This window comes from Dipodomys merriami, unplaced genomic scaffold (assembly GCF_024711535.1).
Source record: "Dipodomys merriami isolate MVZ:Mamm:240054 unplaced genomic scaffold, mDipMer1.0.p SCAF_164, whole genome shotgun sequence".
Lineage (NCBI taxonomy): Eukaryota > Metazoa > Chordata > Mammalia > Rodentia > Heteromyidae > Dipodomys > Dipodomys merriami.
In genome coordinates this window covers 341,418-355,395 of record NW_027202982.1, presented here as the reverse complement: position 1 = coordinate 355,395, position 13,978 = coordinate 341,418, and the positions used below count along the sequence as shown (strand labels likewise).

Genomic DNA, 13,978 nt, shown 5'->3' with positions numbered 1-13,978 from the left:
TGAATGTGTACTTTCAGATTGCATTCCATATAGAAACAGTTTAAGATTCCTTTTTTCCAAGGTCTTTATACTATTTTATTTCTTTGGGATAAAATGACAATGTTATCTAATTTCAAAAGTTTTGTAAAGGTTATGCTATGTAAAGACTTTTCTAAGGTTAAGAGTTAATACACTGAAGACAAACTTTTAATTCTATGAATTACATGTATTGTTTCACTTGTATCTTTGTAATCAACTTTTTAATAACTGTATTTCACTCCTTGAATCTGAAGAATACTTCACAAATTTCCATATCATCCTTGTGGAAGTGTCATGTTATTCTCTGTATTGTTGTAATTTGGGTAGATGTGCTGCTGAAGCATGTAGTATCTTGTAAATTTAAATAGTTAATGATGCAATCTTAATATTGGCATATAACTTTGGTTGCTTATTTGTAACAAGGAAATTTTATTGTTCCTACAATGGTATTGATCTTATTTCCCTAAAATTCTGAGTATAGTGGAAAATATTTATATTGTTCAATCAATTGCTTACATTTCAACATTTTTTTGTCAGTGACTATTTTAAGTCTTTTTCATTTTAAACCTGATCATACTTTAAAGCCTTTATAGCTAGGTCCAAAGGTGATGGCTTTTCAAGTACTTATTTATGAACTGAGTTAGCTTTGTGGAGCTAAGGGATTCAAAGTAAGCCTTGCTCAAGAGCTACTTCTAAACTTCTGCAGCTTAAAATTTCCCAAATGAGGTCTTACTGGCACAAAATGTCTCCCTGACTCTTTCCCATTCTTCCATGTAGGAATAGACCAACCAGAATATCTTACCCTGACAGCAAAGGTTGTCTTACTGCAACAAAATTAATCTTAGCTACAAGGGATCGTAGAGAGATGAACAGTTCAGACAGAACTGTTCAGACTAGAAGGTATTTTTTCAAAATATAATTTTTTATTATACCTAACATTTCAAAAGTAGCTAAAGCCAAGAAGGTGAAAAATTGTTCATATGCATGATTACCTAATGTCCCGGTCTATCTACCTTCCAATCAGGAAGGAACTTACACTACTGCGTTTATATCACCAAATATTTCCATAGCTCCAGGAGCAGTACATATGTTTCTCCTCGATTTTAGGTCTTAAATTGGTAATGTTTTTATCACATTGTTTCCTCTTGCCTCAGTCTGTAAATCTACAAATCGTAAATCTTTAGGCCTAACTCTACCAAACACTGAGGTAGAGATAATGGAATAAAACTTTAAAAGAGTTGCTTTTGATATCCTAACAAGAACAGAACAATGCAAAACATGTACCTTTTAGTATATTATATATAGTTATATATTTTATATTTATATGCTGATTTTATATTTCACACAGTGAAACTTACTAGAATCAGTTGATAATTTGAGAACTACATTGATATTTATTTATTCCAATAAACACAATTGGAATATAATTAATTAGGTTTAGAATATATATTAGAATATAAAAGCATCACTGAAATGTCTTCGGTATTAACTTGGGATACCTTCTAAGTGTTCTTGGTCATCTGAATTCACATGGTAAAAAACAATGCTGTTTTCCTCTAATCTATAAGGGATTTTACTCTGCTGCTCTGTTTATTGTTTTAACTCGCTGGTCCCAAACTGTTTTCTCCATATTTTTGAATCATTCCTACTGAGTATACCCAAATTTTGCAGATTTTATGTCTAAAAAGTATTATTCTTCTGCAGGACCCAGGGGTCCTAGGATCCCAGTTATCCGCATCATCAAATAAGAAGGGCAAGAGTTCTCATCTAGGCTCATGCAATATGCCAACAGAAAGTAATTGAAGAACCATCTCAAATTCTCATTTCCTATAATATTTCAGGGCCCCAATTCCTTGAGACATAGGAATTAGCTTTAATCAATTGTGAAATACAAGGCAACATAAATATGAGATAAAAAATCTGAGAAAATACTGTAATTCAAATTTCCAATTTGCCGATGACCAGCCCATATGAGTGAGCAAGATCACAAATTTCACAAGATTATTTTTAATACCCCTCTCCTAATGATTAATGAAAGATTTCAGTCCAGCATAAGTAGGCCAAAAAATAGTTCCTGGAACAATAGATCCATAATTGGTCTACCAAGGCCAGAAAAACTTGACTTAGAGGTCAAATATAATTCAGAAAAAACAGTGAGAAGATCCTTAGTGCTTCAAAACAATGGTACTTCCATAAAACTTGGTTCTGTAGTATAAAAATGTTGTCATTCTCAATCCAATGATAACCTACATTTAATCTCCTGAAAATATATTCCTTTTCAAATAAACTTTTTAAAATCACATTCGCCAAAATAACATTTGACAAGTAGAAGATACTTAGTGACATTACAAGTGTTTTAAGGGGAGGGAGCAAGTTACAATAGAGTTGATTTATTTACCCAGCACTAATGTCAAACAGTTTCAACCGTTCATTAAAGTATAGAAATAATACCACCCACCTTTTGTGTTGTTCAGTAGGTGCCTTGCAGAAATGGGTTAAATAGATCAGCCTTCCACATTTCAAACCCAAACATTAGCTAATAAAGTAAATTTCATCAAATAATGAGGTACATTTTAAAAAGTCAAAAATAGTTGCCTTATCATATGTTGCTTTATATTTTCCCTGTCTGTCTAACATAGTAAGAAATATGACTTTAATTCTTGAATATGGGTACTCATCAGAGATGTGACAAACATAAAATCTGCCTTCTATATCTATCATATTCCTCTATAGTAGTAATTATTCGTTTACTTTTTTCCCCAAAACGTATATGTAGCAGAAAATACTATCCCATGTGAAATAAAATAATCACAAACCATTGTACAAAGCCATTTATAAAAATTGGTAGTTAGGAATACATTATAAGCCATTTTTAAACTTTCTTGTTAACTAAAGATTAATCTTCCAAATGGATAGAATTAAATCATGTCTAGGTGATTCACATCTCCAGACTTGCAAATTGTTATTGCAGATGAATGAATTATGGAAATAGAAGTTGACATAAGTTCAAGTATGTGCAGAATTGAAACTCAATGTAATGTGTATAAACCTTTCAAAATATTAACAGACAGTTTAAGAGAATAACTGTCTGGAAGTTGAAACCAGAGAGGAATAATAGTAAAGACATTGAATGAATGAAAAATGGAACAAGGGACAAGAACAGCTAGAATGCTCAATGTACACATGTGATAAAGGAAGTGGTAAATCGAAATAAATCTTGGAGAAGGGGTTGGTTGAGAATGATAGGAGTGACTCTGATCCAGGAGCATTGGACAAATAGATGGACATATTTAATTGTAACATACTTGCACAACATTTTGAAATGAGTTAAACAACAAAATCACACAAAAATCACAACCAAACAGCAATCTCTAGGAGTTTGAATATTACCTCTCAAAATTTTAAGCAGTTAATGAGGGGCAGTCTTGGGAAAAGCAAAAAAAAAAAAAATACTGTTCAAAGAGGGCAGTATGGGGTAGGGGAGAATTTTGAACAGATTTAAATAGATTATCTAAAGTTATAAATCACCTACATCTGCTGCAAATATTTTCTTCTGCGAGTTCTCTTTGTCTGAACTGGATCCTCCTGTCCTGAGCCACACTTGATAACTTGTGAAGATAGAATGATAGAAACAAGATCAAGAACCCATTATTCCATTGGAGAGAAAACAATCCTCTGTTTTCTCTCATATCTCTTCATTACTCTTTTTTCATACTTTTAATTCAAGTGATCTTGAATTATGTCTTTCCTTCTTTGTTCTGGCAAAGTAATTGGTCAAAGTAATTCACTAAATATTATGTGCCATTTTTTTCTATCAATCTGTTTACTTGTCCAAGCGAGTACATTAAACTTCCCCCTTGCATTTGGTTGCCACGAAAACCCAACATCTTTGATAATGAGGACAAACTCTAATGTAAAACTTTGTCTCCAAAAAACCAGTCCAAGAAGCTCTGATCACAAATATTTAGCTATTCTTTTTTCTTTTACCTTGAAAGTCTTCTTGTGTCTAAAGTGCCCACAAAATTAAATACTGCACCACTTTTTGGTTCGATCACTTCTAACCTCAAAGATATATTTTGCTAACAATATGCTTAGAAGAAACCGAAAAATACTCCACTTTTATCTTCTCTCTTAATATTCTCCTTAGATACCATATCAGGAACAGTGAAGTTATACTTTGCAAAATTATTTCAATAGATGATTTTTCTCTTCCTCTGGCATTTGCTCAACAAGTTGTATGGAGAAGAAGAGAATTAAATCACCCATTTCTTGGATGACAGTGTCTCTTCCAAAGGACAATGCTTCTATGTCCTACTTCTATGTCTTCCTTTTAGCTCTTGTGTGATTTCCAATTAATCACAGCTTCTTGGCTTCAAGTCTAGTGAAGCTGAAGGATTATAAGGCCTTCCCCACGGCTAAATCTTCATGGTTTCTCTTTTAAAACTCTTTTTATTTGAATGTGGAATTTATTTTCGCCTCTTCGTTCAATCTATTCCGCATTGTAGTGAGCCAAATAGGCTCGGTAAAATCACTTTAGGTAGCATAAATATTATGGCAATCTATATCAAAAAGTTTTGGCCTCTTTCCACTGCTGAAGCCAATACGCTTAGCTATGGCTTCTAAGACCACGTTTTCTTACCTTTTCAATTTGCTCAATTCTTTTCTGATCCCAAAACTTTTTGGCTTATGTAATAAGAGAAGTCCTCACTATCTCATGTTAATAAGGATATTTTTTGAGATACTTAGAAATGTGAAATCATTGGTTTGAAGTAGCCAATCAGATTTTTTCTCTTTTTCAGTATTTCTCATGCAAAAACATTTTGGAAAGTACTACAACAAAAAAGTGTAAACCCAATGCCTTCTTTCATTTTGGAAGGCACATTCTCCCTAAATATTTTGACCCAAATTATCTTTTTCAGAGAATTACTGTTTGATAATTAAAGGTCAATTCACAAATTTTGATATTTTTTTAAAGTTTGAATTAAAATTACACTAAAACATTGTTTCACACAGTAAGAGTATATTTCCTGGGTAAGGACAATTCTCAAGGAAATCTACAGGATTTATAGCAAGGTTTCTGAGGTTTGTTTGTTTAGTGTGAAAATGAGCCATCTTTACCCACATTGCATGAAAGCCTATTTTTCCAGGCAATTTTAAATTTTCTTCATAGGCTAAACTGTTAAAAATTTTGAACAATTAAAATTTACCTGTCATAATTTTAAAACTTTTTTGAAATTTCTTTATCAGAATCGTGAATTTAATATACTATGTGATTTCTATTTTCTTTTGGGTTTTCCCCTATGGTTTATCCCCTGCTGTATTTGACTTTGGTACCCTTTGTATTGTTCATACATTTACCTTAATTAGGTAAGGGAAGAGGAACAACAAATGGTTAGAAAAAGGACCAAGGACAAACCAATTCAATAGCAATACTCACAAGATAATATGTTGGAAATGTACATTACAAATTGAGAGCGGTATTGTGGTGAAAGAAAACTGTGAGAAAAATGAGAGAGGGTAACAAGTTAGTAAAGTTATGTATTCAGTACCTTACAATTACTGTAACCCCACTGTACATCACTTTGTCAATAAAAAATAAGCTGCATGAAATAAATATCATTGGATAAGCATAATAAATATTATTCTTTATGTAGTAACTTTTTAAAAATCAATACTATTTGGCATCTAATTTGAATTAATTACCCCTTTTTAATCAGAGGGTCATCAACTTGAATGTTATCCAACTAGACAATATTTTCTCAATATACTTGCCTATATTTTCAAAAAAGAATAAATTTAGTACTTTATCATGCTAAAACCGAAAACAGATTAATTCTGGGGAAACCCACAACTTTTCAAAGTAAATAATTGTTAAGAGGACAGGATATATGTGTTCTTCAAAATTCCTATGACTAATAACTACTCATTTTCAAATTCTGAACATTCCATATCTGATAGATTTCAAACAGTACGTGTTTGCATGTTATATAATTTTGCAATAGATGCAGTTTCCAATGGGGTGTTACAGATTGAGAAGTCAACAGAAAAATAGCCACATTCTGGTAGAGGATAAAACTATGAAGCATCTGTAATAATTAATTCTTTAAGAGTAAGCAATTGTTTATCAGAGTAAGCTATTATTTCTATGACCATCAATCCCAATATTTATCTCATAAAGTCATCCAAGCCCAACAGTTCCCAACTTGTAGGGTGCACCTCAAAATTCCCTTAATTCACATCACAAATAGATGATCTCTATTGTGAAAAAATACTACACCTATGTGTGATGCCCTCTTTTTTCTGGAAAGAACACCACAATAAAGTGGGTTTCATGAATTTTCCCCCGGTGGTTTTCTTGACATCAGAACACTTGCAAATATTATTTATATTTTATAATTTTTTAACTATCATAGATATTCAGGATGCTAAGTTGGGAAGATTAGAGTTGAAAGCCCACCCTGGCAGGAAGGTTCCTTAGATTCTTATCTCCAATAAGCTTCTCAGAAAAAGCCAGAAACAAGTGGCACTGAGGTTGAAGAGGTAGGACACAATCTTTGAGCAAAAACAGGCTCAGAGACAGTGTCCAGGCTCAGAGTTCAAGCCCAAGAACAAACCAATATAACAAAACAAAAATAAGAACAAACCTCAAAGCTAGCATTTTTCTCATTGTATAAAGAGGCACGTAATTAAGGAAATTGCTTCCTGTGTTACATATATGTAGAAGAAAGGAGAAGTCACACAATTATTCTCTTCATACCATGTTATACCAAAGCCTCAAAAAATGCTATTTTTTCTTAATTTATAAATTAATTTCATCCATTTGTTGGCAACTTTGTCTATATCAGTCACATTATCATTTTATACATGAACTGTTGGAATTATCTATTAACTAAGTTCTAACTATAACTCTTTTGAAAGAATATTCTAGGCAAATAGAATGTGAGAATCATTTGTGAATTTGTCAATTAAACCCTCTACTTAAAAAGAATTTTGTAGCATACTATAGAATATGAAATTACAAACAAAACCAAAATATTTATTTTAAATCTAAACTCTAATTTATCAAAATCTACATAGTCTAATATTAGATGAACTTTGTTTTTTTTCCAGGGATAACCTTTTGTAATCCTTCATCATTTCATTGGAATCCAAAAGAATTATGATTATTTACTTTTTCAAATTTTGGATGGGAATCATGAGTCATTTTGCATCTAGGAATGTTCTGTAATGTAGAGAGCATTTAAAACACAACTGAATATTATATATGTGTTGTATTTCAATAGGAAACGACTTCTCAAAACATAATGACAAAATTAGCCCAAACTTCCATCTGTGTATTCCTTTCTTGACTGGTTTGTTTTATTAAGACAAAATTATACTACCTGGTCCAGAGAAGGTATCACTATGTATTTCCAATCTCTAATCTCCTGTATTAGACTGACTGCTAGAATTCTAGGTTTGTATCACATTGCCCTGCCATAGTTTTTTGGTTTATTTTATCTAGGTAGAGACTAGCAATTCTGAACTTCTCCAGTGATGTTATCCACCAAAGTGACTGCTCAGATGTTTATCTACTATTTTCAAAGATTTTCTAACATTTGACAAAGGATATGAACTTTTTCAGATGCACCTGAACGGGTCTCTGATTCATTCCTCCATGGATCTGTTCCCTTGAATAATGATTACTTAACTCTCTTACTATCTCTGGTCCCTACCTATGTAATATTCTGAAACTTTTTGAAGAATTTCACTTAGGACTTTCTAATATTAAAAATTGTCACTTGATTCTAGTCTTACTCAGGACATATTTTCTATTGCTTTCTAACTTTTCTACATATTCTAAAAGTTGTTTCATTTGTGTATTTGTGTGTGCACATATAAATGCCTCTATGTGTCTGTGTCTCAAGCTCTTATTCATCAATCTTTCTCATCAATCTTGCTCATGACTGGTATTCCATCACCTGACCCATTCTTCCAATTCAGTTTTTGGCTGCTTAATTATAAGTAGTGTCACAAAGATTGTTCTGCCCAGACTGTATGCAAACTGAACTTCCCAGACTCCTTTACATGCTTAGGTTTTATTTTTCCAGGAGTATCAACTTTTAAACCACAAACATTTTTGTGAGTGTAAAGTCTAAGTTGTAGTCCAGATTTTTAACTCAAGCATTCATATAAGGGTAGATGAACATACACGTTACCTATGCTGACTGTACACTGTTAGAAATGTGATCTTAAGGTGGGTGGCAGTGAGATCTGAGGATTGAGGTTAAAAGCCAGACTGGGTAGGAAAGCCCGGAGACTCTTTTCTCCAATTAACTACCAGAAAACTGGAAGTGGAACTGTGGCTCACGTTGTAGAGCATTAGCCATGAGCCAAATAGCAGAGTGACAGTGCCCAGGCCCAGAGTTCAAGTGCCAAAACCAACACCACCAAAAAATATATAGATATATAAGTAAAGAAAAATAAATGTCAGCCACCAGTTCATTGCTAATATAATCCCAGCTTTCCCAAGATGGACTTTTTTCCCTAGGTAAATCCATGCTCTTATATCTAACTTGCATTGGAGAAGAATTATTCTTTCATTCTAATTTTAACAAATTTGCATGATTAGCAAGCGTTATTTAGAAAGGGAGTGGCCTCATAATTCATGCTCCACTTAGGAGTAATGCTTTCTCTATATCACGCCCATAAATCTACATACTGGATTTGGCTTTATTGTTTCAATGTTGTCTTATTTGTAAAGTCTTCTATAGTGTATTGAACCCTTATACTTAAAAACAAAACTTCTCTTTCTCCTATTATTGCTATTGTTTCTCTTACTGTTAACTCATGTGCACTTGGGAAATAATGCACAGCACATAACACTCACAAAAGAATGATCTGAGAACCTTCTTCCTATTTCAAATATGCCTTAATTTACCGAGAACTTAAAAGTTTGAACTCAGTGTACTTATGGATAATGTATTTATAAGCAGTATCAATTTCATATTTTCTCTTGACTAACTTGTCTCTGAAACACGTGTTATCTCAGCTCCAAAGATATTTTTGTGTTATTTCAGTGAAGAAAGAAAACATTCATTATACCTCAAGCAGCACCATCGATTGTTATTGGAAGTAACCGTTACTGGATGTGGAAACTGATCCCAGGAGAAGAATTGAACATATAGGAATGACAAAATTCAAGTTAACTTGTGCTTTCGTTTTTACTGTACAAGAAAAATATCCCATGGCTTGTAGGAAACTCTGTCCCTGACTTGTTCAAGTGTATTCTTTACTCATAAAAAACTTTTCTGTAAACTTCTAGTTGAGAATATTACAAAAAGAAATAATATGACATTTGAAGGCCAACATAGGAACAAAGGAAATAACGTTGTTTTAAAAAGTGTTCTACTGCAAAGAAACAAAGTCATGGAGGTTTTAAAGTGTCTTATGGATGGTTATTTGAACCCTGAGATGATTCTCTTGTTGCACGAGTCAGTTATTAATTTAGTCTGGTCCTGAGTTCTCCATAGCAATAAGAATTCCATAAAAGAAGGATCCAATGACCATGATCAGCAAAAGGAGTCTCTTCTCAGACCAGTACTCCTTTAAGGAGGGTCCTAAAGAAATATCTGTTTTTGTTGCTTGTTTGTTTAGTTTGTGCTGGCTCTGGGGCTTGAACCCAGAGGTTGAACCCTGTCCCTGAACACTTGTCTTTCCTGTCCAATTGCCCCCAAAGCTAGTACTCTACTGCTCAAACCAAAACTCCTTTCTGTTTTTTTATTGCTAATTAGCGATAAGTGTTTGACAGACTCTTGTGCCTGGGTGGGCTTTGAACTAAGATATTAAGAAAGCTAAGTGACATCAAATGCATGGACGTCTCTTTTGAAACAAGAAATATTAAATGAAGTTTATTATAAAGCTAATATTTGACAGTTTTTAAAACAAGAAAATATGTCCAGCAAAGAAGCCATAACATCAATAACTCAGCAAAAGTAGGTGCACTGAATCAGTTTGGAATTATTTTTTTCTGCTTGGGAAGATTATTGACCTTTTCGTTCCTTTTGGGGAAACTTAAAGTCATATTTTCACTTATTTTATTGGTCATGGGGCTTGAACTCTGATCCTGGGAGCTGTCCCTCAGCTCTTCAGGTGAAGTTGAGTACTCTACCACTTTAGCTACAGTACCACTTCTGGGTTTCTGGTGGCTAATTGAAGATAAGGGTCTCATGGTCTTTCCTCACCAGGCTGGCTTTTTTTGAACCACAATCCTCTGGTCTCAGTTTACTGAGTAGATAGGATTACAGGTGTGAACAACCAGGAGCCAGCTCTTATTTGCATTTATGTGCACTGAATGACACTTTGTAGCCAAAGAATGGAAATTTGAATCAAATGCTGACATTGAAGCTTTTCAGAAAAATTGAGGTAGCAATAAATATGTCCTCCTTTTCCACGTAATTACATTAATGACTCATGAGCCATCTGTATAGGTGTATTTAGTATCAGGAAATGTTCATAGAGAAATATAGAAAGACAGATTTTTAGAAAGCAAACAAGATATGAAAGAACATCATAGAAGGAGACACATTTATCACACAGAGATTAAAAGTAGCCTAAGAGACTTAGAATGCTAAAGGCTATGAGGAGTAAGCCTAGTTGATAAATAGTACTTAAATAACCAAAAATGGTTCTCTAGAAGAGTTTCTGGTGCTTAGTTACTATCATTTATTCATTGCATCTGAAGTTATTCCTTCTCTTCTGACACAACTGTTACTTAGCCTCTACCTTTTTGGTGTCATGACTGAACAAAAAGATTTCAAATCTCACTTAGACTACCCTTCTCTTTGTGATTAGCAGTGATAACACAAAATCCTAGAATCTTTGAATTTCCAGAGTTAATCTTCACCTGACATCTAAGCACATTCCTGTCATTAATTGCTGTGACCTAATGAACAAAACATTTTTTTCAACACAGTATCCTAATATAAGTAAAGTACATGACTTAGGGACTATTGTCAGGTGTCAGTATGGAAGGAGTAATTATATATTCCAAGTATGGCTTCTTTGTTTTGCATTTACTAACCAAATGTATTTTGTTTTGTTTTGTTTTTGCCAGTCCAGCGTCTTAAACTCAGCGCTATGGAATTATTCCTGAGCTTTTTTTTTTCTCTCTCTCAAGGCTATCACTCTACCACTTGAGTCATAGCACCATTTTCAGTTGTTTCTGTTTATGTAATACGAGGAACTGAACCCAGGGTTTTATGCATGCTAGGCAATCACTGCACCATGAAGCCCCATTCGCAGAGCCCTAAATGACTTTCTTAAGTTGATATTATATTTTCATTTCGTAACTATGTATCATTATTTTGGCCAGGTGCTAGAAAATGATGTAGAAAGCAATAAAATACAATAAGTCCAGTAAGGCTGGATTCACAATGAATAACCCTCACATTCTGGCCAGGGCACAGAGGGGCTTACCTCATGGAGCTGTTTCAACATGCTGAGTGAGACAGCTCCTGACCCACAGCCAACCTCCAGAATAAGAGGGCCACTTTGCGTTCCAGCAGCATGGGAACACTGGGTCACTTCGTCCAGCACCCATTCAACCAGTTCCTGTGAGAAAGAGAAAGAAAGTCAGAATTACACAAGTAGGGTGCTGGTGGCTCAGAACTCTAATCCTAACTACACAGGAGGCTGAGATATGAGGATCATGGTTCGTAGCTAGCCCAGGCAGGAATGACTGTGAGACTCTTATCTCCAAAGATCTACCAGAAAACTGGAAGTGGCACTATGGGCTCAAGTGGTAGAGTGCTAGCCTTGAGCTGAGGAGCTAGGGAACAGCACCCACGCCATGACTGACAAGAAGTGGACTTCCCACCACAAGAAGTGGACTGAATAACACCCATTGTCCTAGGGAATATGGTAGAGAAGTCAGGCCATGGTCCTGTGAAGTTGAGGTCATAAGTAGGTCACCTGGCTTTTCTGTGGCTCGGTTTCCCCAGCTGAAAAACTCAAGAGAGTGAAGGCTCCCCTTCCTTACGGGATAAGGGAATGATGAAAGAGAACCATGTTTTGTTTCATAATCCCACACTTGTTGCCCGATTAGTAACAGGCCCCACCTGAGCCCTTTCCGGGTATCTTCCTGTCATATGCTCACAGAATTGCCGCAGCCAAGAACTTTATCTGAATGCTGCTCCCTCTGTTCCTAGCCATGCTCCAGAGATCCCTCTGTATAAGTCAGTTTCCTCACAACTCGCCTGTGAGGAGACCGAGGTCCCATGGTTGAGGCCCTACCCAGAGCTTCACCTGTGGTCAAGGATCGGCTGCTGTGGACTAACAGTGTAATCCATCTAAACTGATGACTGAGCATGGTGCTACATGTCTACCATCCCAACTACAGAGGACCAGGCCTGGCGGGTCATACCTGTCACAGATAAGAGGACCTCAATCCAGCCAAGCCTGAGTATATGTTTAGTCTCTATCTCAGAAATGCCCAAGACAGAAAGGTGGGTACTCAGAGCCAGGGAGAGGAAACAAGCAGGGGGTCATTGTTACCCAAGAGGGGTGTCTGACATAGGGTTGGGGTGGTGTTGAGGCAGTCACTCACCTGTGCTGCTTGGAGAAGCAGCAGTTGGCGGCTGCTCCAGGTGACATGAGCATACTGGGCGGCAGCATTATGGACACATGTGCCCAGAGCAGAAGACCAAGGGCAGAGAACAGGTCAGGCCCTTAGGTCGGCTGGCAGCGCACCATTGCCTGAGCTTGAAACGTGGCACCTCAGGAAGGTAGAGAGGGGCTTGGGGGGGTGAGTGCATCAATTTCCTACTATACCCCAAAGTCACATCGAGTCTCTTGTTCAGCACTCAGTCATCTCTACCTTCCTCAACTGCTGGTAGTGGTGTAAGCTAACAGAGGGAACCAGGTGCTACTGGGCAGCATGGAATGTGGGTGTGGTCACCATTCTTGTATCCCATTGGTCAGAAAGAAACATGAAAGAATGGGGGTGTGGCCAGAATCCTGTGATGCAAGCAGCATGGGCAGAGTCAAGATGACAGCGGATCCCCTAGCACTTTTCCCATGGATCTCTGCCCAATTCAGTTGGGGACAAGAGGGTGACCTGCTTTAGCTAGATGGCTGCACAGATAGTTGTATATTCTTATTTGTTGCTAGTCCTGACCTTGATCTCAGGATCTGGGCACTGTCTGTGAGCTGTTTTGGCCCAAGGCTCACCCTCCACACAGGATCCACAGGGCTTCTGGCATTGTTGACACTGAAGTTGGACAGAGGTCTCAAGGACTTTCCTGCCTAGGGTGACTTTGACCATCTTCCTCCTATCACAGCCTTGTAAGTATCAAGGAGAACTACTGAGATCCACTGGTGCCTGCCTAATTGGTCTTGCTGATGTTCTTGGACAGACCGGTGAGTACCCTATCCTTGTGTTGAAGTGGGAGTTGGAGCCCACAGTTCGAGTCCTGGTCCTGCCACCACCTCCAAATGGCAGGAGATCCTAAGAAACTTGTTCCTATTCATATGAATACCAATGGAATGTGATGTATGTCATGATTGAATGAGAAGATTTGAATGATTCTTGGATAAAATTATACACAAATATAGGACACTGATTGATTTTAATTAATACTTTATGAAGCATTTAAACAATCACATTAATAAAATGGAGGCATAATGAAATACCTAAGAATTGGGCGTCAAATAGTATAAAGGTGCCATTTTTTCTGCCAAGACTGGGATTGGAACTCATTGTCTGGGTAACTCTGTTCCACTGTGTGGGAAGGGGAAGCTTGCCCCCTTGAAGTCAAAAAATACAAGTCTGTTCCTTAGGCCTGAAATCAATCCCCACTTCTAGAAAAAACGTCATATTCATGTACAATTTACATATATGATTTATATTTATATACATACGTTGACTCCATATTGCATTCAGTGTAGTATTTTTTGTTTTATTCATGTATTGACCATTTAT

The 13,978-nt window shown here is 36.0% G+C and overlaps 1 long non-coding RNA gene and 1 pseudogene across 1 annotated transcript; both read right to left on the bottom strand.

Annotated features, from left to right (window-relative positions):
• Positions 1-262: 262 nt before the first annotated feature.
• On the bottom strand, positions 263-362 carry LOC138828806 (U6 spliceosomal RNA; annotated as a pseudogene).
• A 5,089-nt stretch (positions 363-5,451) lies between these two features.
• Positions 5,452-12,891, bottom strand: LOC138828791 (uncharacterized). Its single transcript, XR_011372359.1, has 3 exons — positions 12,605-12,891; positions 11,476-11,610; positions 5,452-5,514 (listed from the first exon to the last, which is right to left on the bottom strand). It is a non-coding gene; the product is annotated as an uncharacterized lncRNA (long non-coding RNA).
• Between the last annotated feature and the right edge of the window lie 1,087 nt (positions 12,892-13,978).